Source organism: Humulus lupulus, chromosome 9 (genome assembly GCF_963169125.1).
Source record: "Humulus lupulus chromosome 9, drHumLupu1.1, whole genome shotgun sequence".
NCBI classification, from domain to species: domain Eukaryota; kingdom Viridiplantae; phylum Streptophyta; class Magnoliopsida; order Rosales; family Cannabaceae; genus Humulus; species Humulus lupulus.
In genome coordinates, this window is record NC_084801.1 from 114,994,262 (window position 1) to 115,019,064 (window position 24,803).

A 24,803-nucleotide genomic window follows, 5' to 3' on the forward strand; every position below is an offset into this window, starting at 1 on the left:
TCAGAATTGAGATTGAATTGACCTATAGTCAACTATATGATATGACTAGAATAGATAATAACCGTATGTTTACTTATCTTATCAACTGTCAATATCGGTCCTATTCGATGTAACAAATACATCCGATCTTATCTACTTTGCTAATGTTCTGGAAATAACATAACACTGCAATGTGTAAGTAGATCATATCGTAGATTGGCAAGTCAGTGTAAATCCTATGCACTGACTAATCTTAGGACTAACTTATTTTGAACATATAATCATATTTATATTCCACTGTGATTACGTCACTATAAATAAGATTAGTTATATGCTCGGGATTTAATAGAAGTTTATATTAAACAAATAATCATGAAAATAAAACATGTGAGCAAAGTGATTGACCAAGTAATTTTGGTTTTAATTAGGGCATAAAACCCCAACAAACTCCCACTTGCACTAATTGAAACTAATGCCTTAATTCTACTAATCACATTTCCTTGATATGCTTTTCAAATGTAGCTTTTGGTAATGTCTTTGTAAACAGATCCACAAGATTGTCTTTAGATGCAATCTTCATAACCTTCAATCTCCCCTGGCCACATATTCTCGAATAATATGATACTTCCTTTCTATATGCTTACTCCTCTTGTGACTACGAGGTTCTTTCGAGTTGGCTATCGATCTTGTATTGTCTCAAAACAACACAAGCAGTTTATCCATGTCTGGAATAACATAAAGATCCGAATAGAACTTCTTTAGCCAGATTATTTCCTCAGCTGCTTCTGACGCGGCTATGTACTCAGCCTCCATGGTGGAATCTGAGATTGCAGACTGCTTTACGCTTCTCCAAATCACAGCTCCACCCCCAAGAGTAAACACCATTCCAGAAGTAGACTTCCTGTCATCGACATCTGTCTGAAAATCTAAATCGGTGTAGCCTACAGGGTTCAGAACACCACCCTTGTAGACTAACATATAATCCCGAGTCCGTCTCAAATACTTCAGGATATGCTTAACTGCTATCCAATGCTCCCGTCCTGGGTTTGACTGATACCTGCTCACTACTCCCACTGCATAGCAGATATCTGGTCTAGTACACAACATGGCATGCATCAGACTTCCAACTGCAGATGCATAAGGAACTTTTCTCATTGCATCTTCCTCTTCAGAAGTCTGGGGAGACTGCTTCTTTGAAAGATGAATTCCATGGCGGGACGGAAGACGTCCTTTCTTGGAATTGGTCATTGAGAAACGTTCAAGCACTTTATCAATGTAAGCTTCTTGAGATAGAGCTAAGAGTCTGTTCTTTCTATCCCTGATAATCTGGATACCTAGAACATAACTTTCTTTAGCCAAATCCTTCATCTGGAATTGAGTGCTCAACCAATTCTTCACATCTGATCATTTCTTAACATTGTTTCCAATGAGTAAGATATCATCTACATAAATAACTAGGAATACTACTATTTGAATTGCCTTCAGTAGGTAAACATAGGGCTCATCAATATTTTTTTCAAAGCCATAGGATTTGATTATTTCATCAAACCTAAGATTCCAGGAACAAGAAGCTTGCTTAAGTCTGTAATGCCCTGGAATCCTTAATGCGGTTTAATGGTGAGATTAGTAGGCCGGGAGGGCCATACATGCTTAGTTATGCCATTAGTTGAGAAATGCATGTATATGTGAATTATATTATAATATGATGTTAAATGCATGCATGTGGGTCCACATTCTAATTACAGGGGCGTGATGGTAATTTGGCCCATTGAGGGCATAATTGTATATTTGTATGCATGTCGATGACATATTGTTGAGACCACATTATAATGTGGGTTTGTTCGAGCTATTCAGCATGAGACGATCTTGGAATATTGATTAGCGGTCTAATCATAACAGGTTTAAGTCCGGGGCTCGGGATGAGTCTCGGGGTGATTATAATGATTAGAACATTGCCGGGAATTAAAGGGTAACGGGATATGAATTATTGGTATTTGAGATTATCGAGAATAGCGGGAATTGGAGAGCGTTAATTATTATTAACGAGAGAGGTGGGAAATACCAATTTTGCCCTTGGGAGCCTTTAGAAACCTTTATTAGACCTAGGGGTATTTTGGCCTTTTTACCCCTAGGAAAGATATAAGCCCTTTATAGCTGTAGAAATGAAGAGAAACAGAGTATATTAAAGAGTTTCCCGTACCTTCCTTCTCCTTCATTTTCTTTGTGATTTTTGAACCCTTGTTGAGGATTCAAGCTTGGGAAGTAAACCTTGGGAGTTTGGGAGAGTGTTCTACCATTGAAGAGCATTACAACCTGAGTTTGAGGTAAGATTTTAGCCACTAGTTCCCTGGTTTGCTCTATTTTGGTTTTAGTTTCCAGCTTGTGGTTTTGTTGTGGATAATTGGAATTAATGGAAGTTTTGGTTGGTGTTTAACTTGGGTTTTGATGAGGGTGTGATGTATATCAAGTTTAGGGGTTGAATTGGAAGTTTGGGAGGTGTTTTGGTTTGGTTTGAAAGGTTGGTTTCAAGGGAAATCGCAAGGGAGGAAAACAAAGTTTTGGCTGAAGTGCAGGTTGGGCCGCGGCATGGCCAGGGAGGGCCGCAGCTCATGATGGGTGCTAAAGGAGGCCGCCTCTGTTTGAGGGGCGGGTCGCGGCATGGTCAGGGAGGGCCGCGACCCATAGTGGCATTTTGGCCAGAAATGAGTTTTTGGCTTGGGGATTCTAGCCTTAGGCCTCAGCATCGATCCTACTACCCGGCTTAGTAGGATTCGATGTCTTGGAGGCTAGGTTTTGTTTTGGGAACCTTTATTATTCATTTTATTGAAGGAATCCCATAATTGGTTATGACAAGGTAACCGCTAAGGGACAAAAAGAAAGGTCGTTCTCAAGGGTCGTTCTTATATTAATTCTCGCTCAAACCTGAGGTAAGAAAACTGCACCCTATGTATGTGACATGCATGATAGTTGTTGAGGCATGCTGCTTGATAAATGTGGAAATTGATCGCATATTAAATGCTAGCGAATACTGTTTACTTGTATATGGAACTGACTAGTCAGGGACACTGACCTAAGAGTCAGAAATAGCATAAGCGTCCTGAACGCAAGGCCGAATGAAGATTAGATCTAATCAATATCAGCATTGAATGGCTCTAAGGCATTATTGCTGGGCCGACCCTAAGGTCGACGAAACTTATAAGCGCTTGGCTAGTCTAAGACTAGTTACTCAGAGCCAGGCCCTAAGGCCCAGGTGACCGTTTGTCACATGGCTAGGGAACGATGTTCCAAGGTTATCACTCTATGGTCGTGAGGAAGGTTATGTTGGTGACTAGTCTCCATGCACCTATCCTGTTTAAGCTAGTGAAAGTTTCACTTATCTGTTAAGCCCCGGTGACCCTATCGTCACAAGGCTAAAGGGAGCTATACCCAACTTAGTGACTTTCGTGACTGTCACCTATCTGTTTTGGACTGATAGTCATCAATGATTATTATGATCATTGTTGATATTATATCATGCTATATTGTGTTTTCTTGCTGGGCCTTGGCTCATGGGTGCTATGTGGTGCAGGTAAAGGGAAAGAAAAGCTCACCCAGCCTTGAGTGGATAGCTTAGGTGGTGATGTGTACATATGCGGCCGCTTGACCACCACGGCCAAGGAGTTCTCAGAGGAACTAGGGGTTGACCCTATTTTTACCGCTTAGGTCGGCGGGGTTGTAAATTTGAAACAGTAGTGACCACTTTGAGTTATAAATAACTTGTAAATGTTTTAATGAGCTCATGAACTATTTATATATTTAATAAAATATATCATTTCCTTTTTATTGGTTTTCCACCTTAGCCTATTACTAACACTTAGAGCACGTTTTTAACCAAAGGACTCGGGTAGCGGGTCAAATTTCCAGTTCACTGTTCACTGTAACTGTTCTGGAGTAACCAGGGTGTTACAACTTGGTATCAGAGCGTGCCAAGGTTAGGGTTCCTGTAGACTGGTTGGGCATGTACACACATCACTGAAGTCAAGCTCGACTCATGGTTTGGTAACTATTTATGTAGTTATATGTATAACTGCTTAAATATGGTATATATGCTTTACCTGTATGCATGAGACACCATGTTAAACCTCTGCCCTGAAATATTATATCCTCAGCAAATGTGTGCTAATTAGTACTGAGATTGTTGGAGCATACTTATCAGTATTGTTGATTGTGAATTATTATGTGATACATGCTAAGTGCTAAATGCTATAAACATGTATCTGCTTGAATAATTGTATGACTGTGGAATGTGATAATTGTCTGCTTGTTCTTGGACCATAAGGCGGCAAGAGGTTTAGTTATTACTACCTGATTGGCTGTATTAATCATTGTTTCAGCAAGCCAACATATAAGAATGAATCTAGGGCAGACAGATACTTCATCTGGCCAGAGTGATCAGGGCCAGAATAATAATAACAGTCAGGGTTAGGAGAATGACCAGTCATAGATTCCACAGCCAGCTCCTGTTAACTGGCAGCAGATAATCAGTGATTTACAGGCGACATTGTTAAGACAGGGAGAGGAGCTTCGTCTCCTGAAACAACAGCAAGCGCCTGCAGTGGCCAGTGTATCAGAGGCACCTCCTGTGTCGGCTCCAGCAGCAGAGCATCTGCCTGAGGTTGGAAATAAATGGGAACCTATCTATGAAAGGTTCAGGAAACAACAACCTCCAGTTTTCGAGGGCAGTGCAGATCCTACCAAGGCTAAACAATGGATGAGTATGATTACCACTATCCTTGATTTCATCAGGGTAACTGGTAACGAGAGGGTGGCCTGTGCCACTTATATGTTTCGGGAGGATGCCCGAATTTGGTGGGAAGTGATTACCCAGACAAGAATGTAAATGACCTGAGTTGGGAAGAGTTTCAGACCCTGTTCAATGAGAAATATTATAATGATGCTATCAGGGCAGCTAAAGTTGAGGAGTTTATTCGGCTTCTTCAGGGAAATTTATCAGTTACTAAGTATGCCTTAAAGTTTGACCATTTGGCAAAATTTTCCATGGAGCTAGTGCCCATTGATGGGACCAGGAGAGAGAGATTCCTTCAGGGGCTACAACCCAGATTTTCCCGTGATGTTCGTATCACCACTGTGGCTGGGGTTACTACCTATGCACAGGTGGTGGAGAAGGCACTTATAGCTGAGAATGTAGAGAACAAGATCTGGCGTGATAGTATAGCCAGAAAGGAGTTCAGGAGGATAGGTCCTCCATTTGTGGGTTCTGGTAGGGGTAGAGGCCCTAGTGAGCAGAAGAGGAAGGTTACTAACACCTTCCCAGTTCCAGGTCCTGATAGGCGGCCCCGTGGTATTTCAATGGGTTGTCCAGGTGGTAATGAAGCGTGGAAGTATTATCCTGAGTGTCCTAGATGTAAGAGGCATTATTTGGGAGAGTGTAGGGCAAGGGCCTGCTTCTCATGTGGAGCAGTGAGTCATCTTAAAAAGGATTGCCCTAAGGCAAGAAAAGAAGAACCCAGAAAAAGCGGACAACTTGGCCCCAGCTCGAGTGTTTGCATTGACTCAAGCAGAAGCTGAGGCTTCTCCCTCATTTGTTACAGGTCAGCTTCTTAGTGCTGGAACCCCTTATAATGTATTGATTGATTCTAGTGCTACACATTCTTTTATTGCTAGTAGTGTTATTGATAGATTGTGTAGACCCTGTGATTTTATGCTGTGGGGTTTGGAACTCTGTTACCCACTGGAGAGTTAGTGGTATCTAGGAGATGGGTTAGTTCTTTGCCAGTGACAGTGGAGGGCAGAGAGTTGTCAGTGGACTTGATAAATTTGGTTATGACTGACTTTGATATGATATTAGGTATGGATTGGTTGGCAATGTATGGGGCAACCATTGATTGCAGAAGGAAGATGGTTACCTTTGAGCCTGAAGGTGAGGATCCTTTTGTGTTTGTTGGTGCTGTGCATGGACCTCGCATTCCTATGATTTCTGTACTGAGGGCTAGGGATCTATTGGAAGGAGGTTGTGTTGGATTCTTAGCCAGTGTGGTTGATACCACCTAGGTCGTGCCAGTGAGACCAGAAGATACCAGGCTTGTTTGTGAATTTCTGGATGTGTTTCCAGAAGATTTGCCAGGGATGCCACCACACAGAGAAATTGAGTTTGTTATAATCAAAAAACAAAAATAAAAAGAAAAGGAAAAGTTAAAGAGAAAAAGGGAAGTAACAATCTTCTCTGTATATTGCTTTGTATTGATTAATTAAATATTGTACAGTGCAGCCTATATATTTATAGTACAAGAGTAAGGGTACGGTCATAACAGAAAATATTCCTTACTGCTGAGAAGATGACACGTATGGTGTGGTTTTCTCAATATTTGGAGAGTGTCAAATTCTAGAAAGCTCCTAGGACACCTGTACAAAGGAATATACTCAAGGAATCAATATTTAATTTTAACATGCTCCCTCAAGCTTGGCTGGGATGACAGTGACACCAAGCTTGTTCTTTAAATATTGAAACTGATTTATGGAGACTGCCTTAGTAAATACATCAGCCGTTTGTTCAGTTGTCGGAATGTGTCTCACTTCAATAAGTCCTTGTTTGATCAGATCACGAATGTAATGCACGTCAACTTCTATGTGCTTTGTTCGGCTGTGAAAGACTGGATTTGAAGAGTGCTGTTTTGCACCAGCATTATCACACCAAATTACAGTAGGAGCCTTGTGATTCAGGCCGAGTTCTTTGAATAGTGACTGCAACCAAGCCACCTCTGTTGTTGTTTGTGATAGAGCTCTGTACTCGGCCTCTGTTGACGACCTTGCAACGGCCTTTTGTTTCTTTGAACACCATGTAATTAGATTTCCACCAAGATAGACACAATATCCAGTAGTTGATTTTCTATCATCGATGGGGCCAGCCCAATCGGCATCGCTAATGCATTCAATTGTCCAATTGTTGGAAGGTTTGAACACTATTCCCTGACCAATTGTTCCTTTTAAATATCGAAGGAGCCTTTTGCAAACTAGCTAGTGATGATGAGTGGGATTGTGCATAAATTGACTTAATTTATTTACTGTGAATGCAATATCAGGCCTACTGAGTGTAAGGTATTGAAGGCCCCCCATAACACTTCTGAAAAATGTAGACTGATCAAAGGGTTTACTATCACCAGTGCTTAGTTTTTCACCTTGAGAAATAGGAGTTGGGCTTGGATTACATGTCAGCATGTTTGTTTTCTTCAGCAAATCAGAAGTGTATTTACCTTGTGAGAGGTGAATACCATATGCTCCCCGAGTGATTTCGAAGCCAAGAAAATAATTCATAGAGCCAAGAGACTTTAGCGAGAAAAACTGACTAAGTTTAGTAATGATCGTTTGAACCTTTTGGTGATTATTGCCGGTCAAAAGAATGTCGTCAACATAGACCAGTAAGTAAAGTTCAGCACCACCATTTTTGTAGAAGAAAAGAGACGGATCTGAAACAGAATTCTTGAAATTAAGAGAGAGCATAACCTCTTTTAACCTGTCAAACCATGCCCGAGGAGCCTGTCGAAGACCATAAAAAGCCTTATTTAATTTGCAGACATGATTGGGAAACAAGGGATCAACATAGCCAAACGGTTGTGCCATATAGACAGTCTCAGTAAGTGTGCCGTTGAGGAAAGCATTGTCAATATCAACCTGTTGAATATCCCACTGATTGGCAGCAGCAAGAGCAAGAATAACCCGAATGGTAGAACTTTTAACAACCGGACTGAAAGTTTCAAAAAAATCAATTCCGGGTTGTTGTTGAAAACCTTTGGCGACAAGACGAGCCTTGAATCTCTGCACACTACCATCAGAATTTTTCTTGATACGAAAAATCCATCGATTATCAACCACACTCATGTCAGCCGTGCGTGGAACAAGGATCCAAGTTTTATTTTTCCGAAGAGCATAATACTCAATGTCCATGGCAGCCTTCCATTGAGGAAGACGAAGTGCTTGAGCTGCATTTTCAGGTTCAAGTTCAAGCATTAGAGCAAGAGGTGAAGGACAAAAAGCATTAAAAACACGTGGTTTGTAGATTCCGGCCTTAGCTCTTGTGATCATTGGGTGAGAAGGAAGTGTAGGAGCCTTAGGCGGTGAGGTTGTTTGAGATGGAGTGGCTGCACAAGGTGAAGTAGGCAGATCAATATGTAAAGGAGTTGTGGAATGTGAGGAGGAAGTACCTGGACTTTTTGGAGTGGCTGAGTGGTCATGAATGACAGGTGACCTCGGAGAAGAATCTTCTTGAGAGGAGGCAGACGAATGTTCGGCATCAACAATCATAGCTCCACGATCATGATCGTTGGTCACGGTAGGAAGGTATGGAAGCCATTGTGGGTACTGTGATGGTGTAATAGAGGAATCGGTAAGAGCTGTAGTGTAAGAGAAACTTGTGGCAAAAGGAAAATCAGACTCATCAAAGGACACGCTGCTAGCAATATACACACGACCAGACGGATGAAGACACAAGTAACCCTTGTGGTTAGGACTATACCCTATGAACACACACTTGGCGGATCAGAACTGAAGTTTATTGGTGTTGTAAGGTCTAAGATACGGATAGCACGCACAGGCGAAGGCTTTGAGGAATTTGTAATTGGGAGTAAGATTAAACAATTTTTGGATGGGACTTTTATAATTCAAAATAGGAGTAGCAAGATGATTAATAAGAAAGGTGGCTGTTTGGAATGCTTCCCACCAAAACCTTTGTGGCATGCTAGAGTGTGCAAGAAGAGTGAGGTCGGTTTCGACAATGTGTCGGTGTTTTCGTTCGGCTTTACCATTTTGTTGATGAGTGTGTGGGCAAGGGTGTCGGAACTTAATGCCAAGAGTTTGAAGGAGAGGTTCAAAAGATCGATATTCGTCGCCCCAATCGGTTTGGATAGTTTTGATGGTAGTGTTAAGTTGTCTCTCAACTTGGACACGAAATTGTTTAAAAACACCTAATGCCTCATCTTTGGTTTTTAATGGAAAAATCCATGTGTATCTACTAAAGTCATCAAGGAAGTGTATATAATATCTATAGCCATGTCGAGACATAACAGGGGCAGCCCCCCATATATCCGAATGAATGAGTTCAAGGGGTTGTTTTGATTCTTTTAGGCTAGAAAAATATGGTTTATGATGTGCTTTACCAAGTTGGCAACTAGAGCAAAAATGTAACTTAGAAGGAAAAGATTTTCTTTCATTGATCAAAACATGTTTGAGTACATTGATGGAAGGGTGGCCTAACCTAAGATGCAATAACTCGGACTCTTTAACAGAAGTATAAAAACAAGACTTGACAGACTCTACTTGAGAACATGGGACAGACTCAACTCTTGGACAAAGAGTTTTATTGGATGAAGCAGAAAGGCAGAGAGAACCATGACTTTGTGAGCATGAGAGTGGAGCTGCAAGTTGATAGAGACCATTCCTAACCTTCCCTTGAAGAAGAACCTTCTTCGAAGCCATGTCCTTCAAAACACAAGAATTAGGATAAAATTCAGCATATGCATTGTTATCTTTGGTGAGTTGAGAAACACTCAATAAATTTTTTGTAATAGAAGGCACACAAAGAATATTATTAATTTTCACAGGAGTAGCATTGCCAGTAGATGGAATGAGAGAGTTTCCAATATGAGAAATAGGAAGGGATTGACCATTACCAACGGTTAGCTTGGTCTTACCATTGTACTCAGTTTGAGTGTGGAGATTTCCATTGTTATCTGTGATGTGGTTAGTGGCCCCACTGTCCAGGTACTAGTGTGGATCATCAGTAGGAGATTGTTGCCCATAATGAGTAATAAAGGCTTGCTAACCATTGCCACCAGTGTGGCCATTAGAGTTAGGCTGAGCCGACTGCTGGGAGTTGTTGTGGTTTGATAGTGCAAAGCTTAAATCAAAGCGGTGGTAACATTTTGCCGCGGGATGACCGGGTTTGTGACAAAGCTGACAGACGACATGACCTTGGTTTCCTCTACCACGGCCACGACCGCGTCCACGAGAGGAAGGGAACCTACCAGAATTAGATGGAGGGACAAAGGGTTTCCTATTTCTTGCAGCAAAGTTAGCAGTAGGACCTGTAGGGTCAGCAGCAGAGTTCAGTTGGTCAAGTCTCATCTCTTGACTCTGAAGAAGAAACTGAACCTCAGAGAGGGTAATTCTATCACCCCTGGAAGTGAGATTAATGACAACAGAGTCATATTCAGGTCCAAGGCCTCCCAGAATGTATAAAATCAAATCATCATCACTAAATACTTGTCCTGCAGCAGTTAATCCATCAGCAATAGTTTTCATTTTCAAAATATAATCATGGATAGATTGGGAGCCTTTTTTGAGCGATTGAAGCTGAAAACGCAGTTGGAGAATACGGGCACGAGATTGTGTGGTAAAGAGATTTTCAAGAACTACCCATAAATCACGAGACACATTGCAACGAAGAACGTGACCCATCATAGCCTCAGAAATAGAGTTCAAAAGCTAGCTAAGAATAGCTTGATCAGTTCGAATCCACAGAGAGTGGTGAGGGTTTAACTGCCTTGGTGCGGCTGGATCTTGGCCAGCAGGTGGGTCGAGAAAAGGAGGAGGGCAGGGTCTGGTTCCAAAAAGAAAGCCATCGAAATCATGAGCACGGACTGCCGGTAAGACTTGCGACCTCCAGTAGGCATAGTTCTCTCTGTCTAGCCTGATTGCAATCAGAGCAAGAAGAGGTGCGACTGGTGCTTGCTGGATGGGAATAGCTGGTGCGACAGGGACATCAGCGACTGGCGGAGCTTGAGGCGGAATAGGAGCATCGACGCCATCACGAGCAGCTTGGTCACGGCGAGCTTGACTAACGGAGGAGTCAGATTGAGACCCAGTGGACGCCATTGGCTCTGATACCAAATCAAAAAACAAAAAGAAAAAGAAAAAGAAAAGTTAAAGAGAAAAAGGGAAGTAACAATCTTCTCTGTTTATTGCTTTGTATTGATTAATTAAATATTGTACAGTGCAGCCTATATATTTATAGTACAAGAGGAAGGGTACGGTCATAACAGAAAATATTCCCTACTGCTGAGATGATGACATGTATGGTGTGGTTTTCTCAATATTTGGAGAGTGTCAAATTCTAGAAAGCTCCTAGGACACCTGTACAAAGGAATATACTCAAGGAATCAATATTTAATTTTAACAGTTATAGAACTGGCACCAGGAACAGAGCCAGTGTCTAGAGCACCTTACAAAATGGCCCAGCTGAGTTGAAAGAGTTAAAAGTATAGTTGCAAGAACTGTTGGATTTAGGTTTAATCAGATCTAGTTTCTCACCTTGGGGTGTGCCAGTTCTGTTTGTAAAGAAGAAGAATGGTTCTCTGAGAATGTGTATTGATTACAGAGAACTGAATAAGTTGACAATTAAGAACAAGTATCCTTTGCCAAGGATAGATGATCTGTTTGATCAGTTGCAAGGTAAAAAGGTATTCTCAAAGATCGACCTTCGTTCTGGTTATCATCAGTTGAGGGTCAAGGAGGGGGACATACCAAAGACTTCTTTTCGTACCAGGTATGGGCATTATGAGTTTCTAGTTATGTCTTTTGGATTGACTAATGCCCCTGCTACTTTTATGGATCTGATGAACCGAGTGTTCAAGGATTATCTGGACCAGTTTGTGATCGTCTTCATCGATGATATTCTGGTATATTCTCAGACTGAGTCAGAGCATGAGCAGCATCTGAGGTTGGTTCTACAGAGACTGAGGGAACACATATTGTTTGCTAAATTCAAGAAATGTGAGTTCTGTTTTTCTCAGGTGTCCTTTCTTGGGCATATTGTCAGTAAGGATGGGATTAAGGTAGATCCAACGAAGATTGAAGTGGTCAGAGATTGGCCAAGGCCAAAGAATGCTTCTGAGGTTAGAAGTTTCCTTGGATTGGCAGGTTATTATAGGCGTTTCGTGGAAGGGTTCTCAAAGATAGTTAGTGCATTGACTGAACTGACACGCAAGAGCCATAAATTTGCGTGGTCAGATAAATGTGAGAATAGCTTCCAGGAACTGAAGCAGAGATTGATTATAGCTCTGATTCTGAGTCTTCCAACAGATCATGAGAAGTTTGTGATTTATTGTGATGCTTCTCATCAGGGTTTGGGTTGTGTTCTGATGCAATCAGAGAAGGTAATTGCTTATGCTTCTCGTCAGTTGAATGAGTATGAAAAGATATATCCCACCCATGATTTAGAGTTGGCAGCTGTGGTTTTTGCTTTAAAGATATGGAGGCATTTTCTTTATGGAGAAAAGTGTGAGATCTATACATACCACAAGAGCTTGAAGTACTTCTTCACCCAGAAAGACTTGAATATGAGGCAAAGGCGTTGGTTGGAGTTAGTAAAAGATTATGACTATGAGATTTTGTATCATTCAGGAAAAGCCAACGTGGTAGCTGATGCTTTAAGCCGGAAGGGTCCGGGACAGATTCATGGTATGAGGCTGATAGCCAAGGAGTTAGCTGATGATATGACCAGAGCTGGTATAGAGTTGCTGGTGGGCCAATTGCTAATATTACGCTGCAGTCTACGCTGTTGGAGAGAATCAAAGAGGGCCAGTTGCGTGATCCACAGCTGATCAAGATTAGATAGGATGTTCTGGTTGAAGCATCCAGAAATTATACAGTGTCTGAGTTAGGCTTGCTGAGATACAACGGGCGGATATGTGTTCTGTTAGACACTGTTTTGAGGCGGGAGATTCTGGATGAATCTCATACTACATTTTACTCTTTGCATCAAGGCACCACGAAGATGTATCAGTATGTGAGATCGTTATATTGGTAGCCAGGGATGAAGAGAGAGGTAGTAGAGTATGTGGCTAAGTGCTTGACATGTCAGCAGGTCAAGGCTGAGCATCAGAGGCCGGCAGGATTGTTGCAGCCTCTGGATATCCCAAAGTGGAAATGGGAAGACATCACGATGGATTTCGTGGTGGGCTTACCCAGGACTGTTGGTCAACATGATTTTATTTGGGTGATAGTGGATTGCTACAACAAGTCAGCTCACTTTCTGCCAGTGAGGACTACTTATACAGTTGACCAGTATGCAGATCTCTATGTGAGAGAGATCGTGCGCCTCCATGGAGCGCCTAGGTCGATCGTGTTAGATCGGGATCCTACTTTTACTTCCAAGTTCTGGGGGAGTTTGCAGAAAGCCATGGGGACACAATTAAAGTTCAGTACTGCTTATCATCCTCAGACAGATGGGCAATCTGAGAGGACGATCTAGATTTTAGAGGACATGTTGCGGGCATGTGTGTTGGACTTTGGTGGATCTTGGAGTAAGTATCTGCCTTTGATAGAGTTCTCTTACAACAACAGTTATCAATCTATCATTGGAGTAGCACCTTATGAGATGTTGTATGGTAGGAAGTGAAGATCTCCCATTCATTGGGATGAGACAGGTGAAAGAAGATACTTAGGTCCTGAGGCAGTTCAGAGGACCAGTGAGGCAATTGAGAAAATTAAAGCTCGGATGCTTACTTCTCAGAGTAGACAGAAGAGCTATGCAGATCCCAAGCGTAGGAACGTGGAGTTCCAAGTGGGACACTATGTCTTCCTTAGAGTCTCACCATGGAAAAGGGTGAGAAGGTTTGGGAAGAAAGGCAAGCTGAGCCCTAGATTTAAAGGTCCATTTGAGATCCTGGAGAGGGTTGGTCAAGTGGCTTACATATTGGCTTTGCCTCCAGCTATGTCAGCTGTGCATAATGTATTTCATGTTTCAACTCTTCGGAGGTATGTATCTGATTTGAGTCATATTTTGAGCTATGAGGATCTGGAGCTTGAGCCAGATCTCTCCTTTGAGAGCAGCCAGTTCAGATTCTTGACAGAAAGGATAAGGTCCTCAGGAATAAGACAATACCTTTGGTTAAGGTATTGTGGAGGAATAGCAAGGTCGAGGAAGTGACCTGGGAGCTAGAGTTAGATATGCAGAGTCAGTATCCCAAGTTGTTCAGGTAAATTTCGAGGACGAAATTTCTGTAAGGAGGGGATAGTTGTAATGCTCCGGAATCCCTAATGCGGTTTAATGGTGGGACTAGTAGGCCAGGAGGGCCATACTTGCTTAGTTATGACATTAGTTGATAAATGCATGTATATGTGAATTATATTATAATATGATGTTAAATGCATGCATGTGGGTCCACATTCTAATTACAGGGGTGTGATGGTAATTTGGCCCATTGAGGGCATAATTGTATATTTGTATGCATGTCGGTGATATATTGTTGAGACCACATTATAATGTGGGTTTGTTCGAGCTATTCGGCATGAGACGATCTTGGAATATTGATTAGCGGTCTAGTCATAACAGGTTTAAGTACGGGGCTCGGGATGAGTCTCGGGGTGATTATAATGATTAGAACGTTGCCGGGAATTAAAGGGTAACGGGATATGAATTATTGGTATTTGAGATTATCGAGAATAGCGGGAATTGGAGAGCGTTAATTATTATTAACGAGAGAGGTGGGAAATACCAATTTTGCCCTTGGGAGCCTTTAGAAACATTTATTAGACCTAGGGGTATTTTGGTCTTTTTACCCCTTGGATAGATATAAGCCCTTTACGGCTGTAGAAATGAAGAGAAACAAAGTATATTCAAGAGATTACTTGTACCATCCTTCTCCTTCATTTTCTTTGTGATTTTTAAGCCCTTGTTGAGGATTCAAGCTTGGGAAGTAAACCTTGGGAGTTTGGGAGAGTGTTCTACCATTGAAGAGCATCAGAACTTGAGTTTGAGGTAAGTTTCTAGCCACTAGTTCCCTGGTTTTCTCTGTTTTGGGTTTAGTTTTCAGCTTGTGGTTTTGTTGTGGATAGTTGGAATTAATGGAAGTTTTGGTTGGTGTTTAACTTGGGTTTTGATGAGGGAGTGATGTATATCAAGTTTAGGGGTTGTATTGGAAGTTTGGGCGGTGTTTTGGTTTGGTTTGGAAGGTTGGTTTCAAGGGAAATCGCAAGGGAGGAAAACAAAGTTTTGGCTGAAGTGCAGGTTGGGCCGCGGCATGGCCAGGGAGGGCCGCGGCTCATGATGGGTGCTAAAGGAGGCCGCCTCTGTTTGAGGGGCGGGCCGCGGCATGGCCAGGGAGGGCCGCGACCCTTAGTGGCATTTTGGCCAGAAATGAGTTTTTGGCTTGATGATTCTAGCCTTAGGCCTCGGCATCGATCCTACTACCCGACTTAGTAGGATTCGATATCTCAGAGGCTAGGTTTTGTTTTGGGAACCTTTGTTATTCATTTTATTGATGGAATCCCATAATTGGTTATGACCAGGTAACTGCTACGGGACAAAAAGACAGGTCGTTCTCATGGGTCGTTCTTATATTAATTCTCGCTCGAACCTGAGGTAAGAAAACTGCACCCTATGTATGTGACATGCATGATAGTTGTTGTGGCATGCTGCTTGATAAATGTGGACATTGATCGAATATTAAATTCTATCGAATATTGTTTACTTGTATATGGCACTGACTAGTCAGGGACACTACCCTAAGAGTCATAAACGGCACAAGCGTCCTGAACGCAGGGCCGAATGAAGATTAGTTCTATTCGATATCAGCATGGAATGGCTCTAAGGCATTAATGTTGGACCGACCCTAAGGTCGACGAAACCTATAAGCGCTTGGCTAGTCTAAGACTAGTCACTTAGAGCCAGGGCCTAAGGCCCAGGTGACCGTTTCTCACATGGCTAGGGAACGATGTTCCAGGGTTATGACTCTATGGTCGTGAGGAAAGTTATGTTGGTGTCTAGTCACCATGCACCTATCCTGTTTAAGCTAGTGAAAGGTTCACTTATCTGTTAAGCCCCGGTGACCCTATCGTCATAAGGCTAAAGGGAGCAATACCCAACTTAGTGACTTTCGTGACTATCACCTATCTGTTTTGGACTGATAGTCCTCAATGATTATTATGATCATTGTTGATATTATATCATGCTATATTGTGTTTTCTTGCTGGGCCTTGGCTCATGGGTGCTATGTGGTGCAGGTAAAGGGAAAGAAAAGCTCACCCAGCCTTGAGTGGAGAGCTTAGGTGGTGATGTGTACATATGCGGCCGCTTGACCACCACGGCCAAGGAGTTCTCAGAGGAACTAGGGGTTGACCCTATTTTTACCGCTTAGGTCGACGGGGTTGTAAATTTGAAACAGTAGTGACCACTTTGAGTTATAAATAACTTGTAAATGTTTTAATGAGCTCATGAACTATTTATATATTTAATAAAATATATCATTTCCTTTTTATTGGTTTTCCACCTTAGCCTATTACTAACACTTAGAGCACGTTTTTAACCAAAGGACTCGGGTAGCGGGTCAAATTTCCAGTTCACTGTTCACTGTAACTGTTCTGGAGTAACCAGGGTGTTACAACTTGGTATCAGAGCGTGCCAAGGTTAGGGTTCCTGTAGACTGGTTGGGCATGTACACACATCACTGAAGTCAAGCTCGACTCATGGTTTGGTAACTATTTATGTAGTTATATGTATAACTGCTTAAATATGGTATATATGCTTTACCTGTATGCATGAGACACCATGTTAAACCTCTGCCCTGAAATATTATATCCTCAGCAAATGTGTGCTAATTAGTACTGAGATTGTTGGAGCATACTTATCAGTATTGTTGATTGTGAATCATTATGTGATACATGCTAAGTGCTAAATGCTATAAACATGTATCTGCTTGAATAATTGTATGACTGTGGAATATGATAATTGTCTGCTTGTTCTTGGACCGTAAGGCGGCAAGAGGTTTAGTTATTACTACCTGATTGGTTGTATTAATCATTGTTTCAGCAAGGCAACATATAAGAATGAATCTAGGGCAGACAGATACTTCATCTGGCCAGAGTGATCAGGGCCAGAATAATAATAACAGTCAGGGTTAGGAGAATGACCAGTCATAGATTCCACAGCCAGCTCCTGTTAACTGGCAGCAGATAATCAGTGATCTACAGGCGACATTGTTAAGACAGGGAGAGGAGCTTCGTCTCCTGAAACAACAGCAAGCGCCTGCAGTGGCCAGTGTATCAGAGGCACCTCCTGTGTCGGCTCCAGCAGCAGAGCATCTGCCTGAGGTTGGAAATAAATGGGAACCTATCTATGAAAGGTTCAGGAAACAACAACCTCCAGTTTTCGAGGGCAGTGCAGATCCTACCAAGGCTAAACAATGGATGAGTATGATTACCACTATCCTTGATTTCATCAGGGTAACTGGTAACGAGAGGGTGGCCTGTGCCACTTATATGTTTCGGGAGGATGCCCGAATTTGGTGGGAAGTGATAACCCAGACCAAGAATGTAAATGCCCTGAGTTGGGAAGAGTTTTAGACCCTGTTCAACGAGAAATATTATAATGATGCTATCAGAGCAGCTAAAGCTGTGGAGTTTATTCAACTACTTCAGGGAAATTTATCATTTACTGAGTATGCCTTAAAGTTTGACCGTTTGGCAAAATTTGCTATGGAGCTGGTGCCCACTGATGGGACCAGGAGAGAGAGATTCCTTCAGGGGCTACAGCCTAGATTAGCCCGTGATGTTCGTATCACCACTGTGGCTGGGGTTACTACCTATGCACAGGTGGTGGAGAAGGCACTCACAGCTGAGAGTGCAGAGAATAAGATCTGGTGTGACAGTGTAGCCAGAAAGGAGTTCAGGAGGACATGTCCTCCATTTGTGGGTTCTGGTAGGGGTGGAAAGGCTGTCTTGACTTCCATTTTCCATATCTCATAGTCGAGAGCGGCTGCTATGGATAGGAGGATGTGAATGGATTTGAGCATGGCTACCAGACTAAAAGTTTCCTCGTAGTCCACGCCTTCTCTTTGGGTATAACCCTCTGCCACTAATCGGGCTTTATAAGTCTCGATATTTCCATCAACACCTAGTTTCTTCTTGTAGATCCACTTGCACCCAATGCCCCTAAAGTCACTAGGTGCTTCCACAAGATCCCAGATGGAATTTGAGTACATGGACTTCATTTCCTGTTTCATAGCTTCGAGCCATAGTTCCTTTTCATGCCTAGCCATTTCCTGTTTGGAAGACAACGGATCGTCATCACTAGTGTCACCAACAACCATATTGGTTTCACCATCCAAACCATAGCGAACTGGGTTCCTAGAAATCCTCCCTCTACGACGAGGCTCTGTGACTGTTTGCTCAGGAACAATGGTAATTTCTTCATTTAAATTGACTTGCATTGGCTGGACATGAAGAGTGGGAATTTCATCATCAACTCGCATTGATGACGATGGAACATTGGTTGGAGTCAAATCTTTAACCATCTCCTCTAAAACTACTTTGCTGCGAGGTTTGAAGTTTTGGACATAGTCATTTTCCAGAAAAGTAGCACTCGTAGAACTAAACACTTTCTTTTCTGAATGACTATAGAAAATTCCACACCGAGGAGGATAGCCAACAAACATGCAAACTTCAGTTTGCGGTTCTAGCTTTCCCTCCTTTTTCCTTAGGACGTGGGTGGGACACCCCCAGATTCTATAATGGCGTAAACTAGGTTCACGACCATTTTGGCATTCTAAAGGCGTTTTGGGTATTGATTTTGATGGCACGACATTGAGAATGCCGTTCACGGTTTCAATTGCATGTCCCCAAAACGAAGTTGGTAGAGTTGAGTAACTAAGCATGCATCTAACCATTTCCAATAAAGTTTTGTTCCGGCGTTCTGCTACACCATTTTGTTGCGGAGTACCTGGGGCAGTAAGTTTTGATAAAATCCCAAGTTCAGTTAAATGATCTTGGAACTGCATATCCAAATATTCTCCACCCCTATTAGATCGCAAGATCTTTAACGTTTTACCTAATTGGTTCTGAGCCATTGCTAGGAATTCCTGAAACTTTGAAAATGTTTCTGATTTCCTATGCATTAGGTAAAGGCATGAGTATCTAAAGTAATCGTCAATGAAAGTGACGAAATACTCAAAACCACCCCTGGCTTGTACCTTCAAAGGTCCACAAACATCTTAATGAACAAGTCCAAGTGGTTCTTTGGCCCTATCACCCTTTGCAGAGAATGGACGCTTGGTCAGTTTGCCTTCTAGACAAGATTCACAGATAGGTAATTCACCTAAGGTGAGTTCCCTCAAAGGCCCATCATTTGTAAGTCTTTAAATCATATCATAGCCAATGTGACCTAGTCTCAAGTGCCATAAATATGTCATATTATCGTTATCGTTCTTTTGACATTTATTGGTCCTAGGTTTAGCTACTTTGAATAAATCATTGTTAAGAGTGAGGGGTTCGTTAGGTCGCAGAATATAAAGCCCGTTTTCCAAACATGTAATACACAATTGTGATCCATTGAAAGAAATAGATATATTAGAACTTGTGAAAGTCATAACAAATTGTTCTAATTGCAACATGGAAATTGAAATTAAATTCATACTAAAATCCAGAATAAAAAAATACATCTTTTAAAATTAATTATATATTTCTGAACTTCAGACGAGCTCTTCCTCTAGCTTGGACCGCAACGAATGCTCCGTTCCCAACTCTAAGCTTTAAGCCGCCTTCGTCCAAGATTCAAGAAGCTGTAAAGAGTTGCAAACATGGTTCGTAGATCCAGAATCAATAATCCAAATGGATTTATCATTTTCTAAAACACTTGTTTCCAAGATAAATGACCTATAATCTTTACCTTTGTTTTTAGCTGCTAGAAACTTGGGGCAATCCAGTTTCCAATGCCCCTTCTCTTTGCAGTGAAAACACTTACCTTTACCTTTCTTGTTATTCCCCTTAGGAGGAGAGTTACATTTAGGTCCAGATCGGTGGGATGGGGGCTAACTTGCTGGTTGGGATTAAAACATAATAACCTAAAGCTAGCAGCAACCCGGTCTAACTCTCTAAATAGGTATGGGTTACCTTGGCCGGAGGGGCCGGCTGCTGCCACTGACGCAGCTCGGTTAGGATCGAGACGCTGATCAGCTTCGGGAGCCCGCCTTTTTCGCATTAGAGGCACCTCATCCTCTTCCTCGTTAGTGTCCTCAGCGGCTGGCAAGGCCTCTTGAGAAGAGGGAAGTTCGAGGATAACTGAGAGCGGAGCTCGGGTCCTCAGGGCTAGTGTTTGACCCTCGATGATCAAATTACATGCCAGCATCGTGACATCATTCACGACCTGGCGATAATCTTTTTCCCCAAGGGAAAGACTGGACAGATTCTCATACTGACCCCCGAGGGTCACAGATTTGCCCGTCCTTGCAAATATAGCTGCACGATGACAAATTCAGTCAGAGCCTAAAAAAAAGAATATTTTTGAAAGGGACAAAATTCACGTGCTGAAATTACAAAGATAGAGGACTTATGAGGATGGTTGAAGTACCGATGTTCCCAGTTCTTGAATCCATTCGACATAAAGAATAAATCCTTATAGTCGTTTGGATGGCTAGGGAGCTCGATGACAGAGGTGGAATTTGGAAACCTCGTAAGGTAGTAGAATCCATCACCTCGCCCTTTTTGGTTGGGGATTGCTTTGAGTAAAAAAAAGTACAAAATATCTGCTGGAGTGGGGACCTCCCACTCATGCCTCAGAAATAAGTACTTTAGTCCTACCAGAAGTCTGTAGGAGTTCGGGGGGAGCTGGAAGGGAACCAATTTTACGTTGTATAAAAAATCTTCGAAAGATTGGTCAAGGGAAAGAAAAGCACCAGCCTTCAGGTGCTCATCACTCCAAGCCTCATAATCATCTTGAAAGGGGGCACAACTCCGCTCTCCTTCAAAGGTAGGTTGTGCAAGGAGACCGCTAGTTCCTAGCTCGATGTATGACTCAGTAGAATTTTGTTTACTCTCTCCTGAGTCGTTATTTTAGAGACTATGTGTACAGCCTCGAAGAAAGCGTTGGGATCGACGACAACCTCCCTCTCCACCACGGGACCAAAATGTGGGATAGGAGATTCAGAGGCGACCTATTTGCCTTTGTGCTTGAGCTGGGTAGATGAGCTCGTGGCAATCTTCTTTGGAGGCACCATAATTCAGATCATCTGACAATAAAGTGGCCTAGTTAGTACGCGACCTAAGATGGTCTATAACTATGTCGTAAAGGTATGAAGGATGAAATGGATTATTTTCATTATACGAGCTAGAATTAGCCTTAGCCTCATCGTGTGATGCCAGACGGTATCCTAGGCTACGCGCCTCGGTTTCTTAACAATCCCCAGATACTTCGGGATCCACGTGTCAGAAATGTCAGACCCACTACTTTCCTTGGGAAAGCGGTTTAGCGCAAAACTGCCTAAGAAAGTGTAACCCCTAAGCTACCTGGTATTAAACCTAAAAACCCTACAGTTTCTATACCCCGAGTGGGTATTCTTTAAACCAATTTTCCATTAGGGTTACCCAAGATTAACCCTGAAATTTTCCCAGTTTTAGGATGTCTTATTTCTAAAACATGTTTGGGTTCACTCATTAAGCCTAAAACGAAACCTATTTCCTATGAGCATTTAGAAATAGCCTAACAGTAACAAACAATGAACATTGTTCAGAACAAAAATCTCATTGGATAATGACGAACAAAAAAGAAAGAAAACTTTTAAAACCAGGGGATAAGGTACTTACAAGAAATATGTTCGTTTCAGAGAAGATGTAACTACGGCCACGGGAAGCTCCTAGAAAGCTTCTGAAGGTTTGGAACATGATGAAAGTTCTAGGAATTCTGGAGAAGAAAAAAGGGAGCTTGAGAGTTTAAAAAGGGGAAATTTTTTAATACAAAGTTGGTGAGGTTTGAAGACTGATCACCCTATTTATACGTAAACTACATAAATTAATCTGGGCCATCCAATTGGGTTAGCTCGAGATCCAAGGGCCAAGAGACCAGATTGCGGCAGAAAGTTGAGAAGACAATTATTTCAGTCCTCGAAACCCAAATAGACGCCAATCGTGGAAGGCCACATGTCCAGCACTCGAGTAGTAGGTAGGCACGATTTTATATAATAGAAGTCTAAAAGCCCCTACATTGTTTGTTAGAAGATGATGACGTCAAACACGAGCAGGGGCTTGGGGGGCAAATGTTGTACCCTAATTTTAGCACGAGTTCACTCACTCAGATCGGGTACAGCTGGCAGGTAAATACGTGGAAAAGATAACCAAGTAGAATATCTAATCATTAACCACTTGAGCAGCTCAAGGTTCATGGTGGTCAGACCTGATATTGGGCATCCTGGATCATTTCGAGCTAGGAGTCAGATAACTGTCAAGCTTGAGCTCGTATGAGACATTTAGCTCGTGAGGACCCAGGTATAACACATACTAAAGGATCCCAAGAGATTCAGGGATTCTTTATACGTTCATTAATACCAGGATGCATCATATTTATGTCATTTATTACCCAAGATAGCAGGAACATGTTTATTATGTTATCTGATCACATCCCAATGTAAATGGGAATAATTTGTATTAATTATATACCATATATGTAATTATGCGGTTTGTTTACACGGTTACCCAAACTTGTCCATGGAATTCCCCTATAAATACTGGGAATATTGGACATGAAAGGGGACCGTTATTATGTATTACCAAGACTCTGCCAAAATAGAGAGAGAAACAATAATAATATTGACTCGTAAACTGGGTGGATTTTAATCACTGAACCACGTAAAAGTTTGGTACTTTTGAGTGAGTTCTTGTTATTTCATTACGATTTACTACTAAGCACTAATATGCCATTTTTACTTCTTAATTTTTCGTTGGCAAAAAACCGCGTCAACAGTACTAATTTTGTATGTTTATTTATGTTTTAATTCATGCAATATTTATTATTAGTACAATTGATTTTGAGATATTATATGTATGATTTTATGAATTAAATGCATGATATATATTCTATATTTGTACTTTTTATGCTTAAATACCATTGACATAGTGTTATTCATGTTATTTAATTTATTATATTTTATGAGTATAATTAAGTTCATAAAAATTAATATAATATAGATAATTATAATTAATTTTTGTTATATAAAATATACTAATAAAATTTTAGAAAATTTTAAGCATAAATAAAATGTGTTTAAGTGATTCATATAGTTCTATTTAATTATAGAGTAGCCACAACGTCTTTAGTTAAATAAAATTATATATTATGGCAATAAGTATCGCATAAATATTTTAGACATTAATTATAATTTAAGTGCTAAATTAATTACATTCATAAATTTTTTAACATAAATTTTAGTTAAAAATTAGCACTTTAACATTCATAAAATATTATCTAATTAATTAGAATAATTACTTAGACAGAATAACTAAGTTATGAATAATACATTAACAATTTTGTGGTTAACATGATAAAGCATGAAACTAGGACAATGCTCAATCTAGAACAATTTTTAATGATCTTCAGACGACCACATTAGGAACACTCTTAATGATTGCCTATTATGTTGCTACATAGTTGTTCTTAAGAATTAAGTGGAGCCTAAAAACATAATGTCCAGTGAACCATATAATTTTAAATAATTAAATAATAGCCACAACATCTTTAATTATATAAAATTATATATTAAGCTGATTATGATCACATAATGGACATAAATTGTGATTAATTATATATATAATAATTTTACCCCACAAGAATTTTAGTATGTTTATATAATTAATTAGGATATTATATTAAATTGATTTCCTTATTCTACCCACAGAAGTTATGATAATTAATTTAATAGTTCATCATAAAGTTTATTTAGATAAAAATATCAAACCTTAAGTTTTTCAATTATTTGATTAAACTATCATAATGTACATATAATCTTATTAAATTAAAAATTTATCCCACATGCAATTTTTGTTTAATTAGATTTCATCTTCAGCATGTTTGTACAGTGGTAAAACATGAATTCATATAAACCTAAAAAACTTTCTACTAATAAACGTGTAATCCTATTCATGCAGCCTCACAACCCGCCTCACAACCCATTTATTCTAATGTCCCAAAAGAACTTTTCGAACTTTGGGGTGATAACCCCAAAGTGTGTGAGGAGAGCATTCTCTTCCATTCAAGTTGCACAGACTTTTACTGTGTAATTAATATCAATATAGCACCCGCCATCACCACTAGAACTCTAATTTCATATGCATGTTATGAATCTAATATGGTTAATGTTAATATTATTATTAACACATGGTGGATTGATTATGGATCAACAATCCACATTTCAGATTTCGTTCAAGGTTTACAAAATCTAATGAAGCCAGTAGGAAGTGAGCAAATCATCTTATTTGGAAACAAGATGGGCTCACATGTGGAAGCTAAAATAACGTGCACTTTAGTTTTAAGTAGTAGTTTTGTTTTAAAGTTAGAAAAGACCTTTTATATTCCAAGTGTTTCTAGAAACTGGATTTCAGTTTCAAGAGTTGAACCTTTTGGATATTCCTTTACATTTTTCAAACAAATATTTTGATCTATTATATCAATCTGAATATGTTGAATGGTACAATGTTTGATGGTCTTTACTACATTGATTTGCAAAACAATCCAACTCATAATGTTATGCATATTCAAACTAGCATTAAGAGATATGTTATGAAAGATTTATTTACATTGTGGCACCAGAGATTGGGACATAACTCCATTGATAGGATTAAGATGTTAGTAAGTGATTGGGAACTTAATACCTTGGATTTTACTAACTTTGAAACATGTGTGGATTGCATTAAGGGAAAGCACACCAACAAGTCTAAGAAAAATGGTGTCCATAGGAGTTCTGAAATATTAGAAATCATACATACAGATATTTATAGTCCAAATATGGACTCATATGATCATAAATACTTCATCTCATTTATAGATGATTACTCACGTTACATGTATCTCT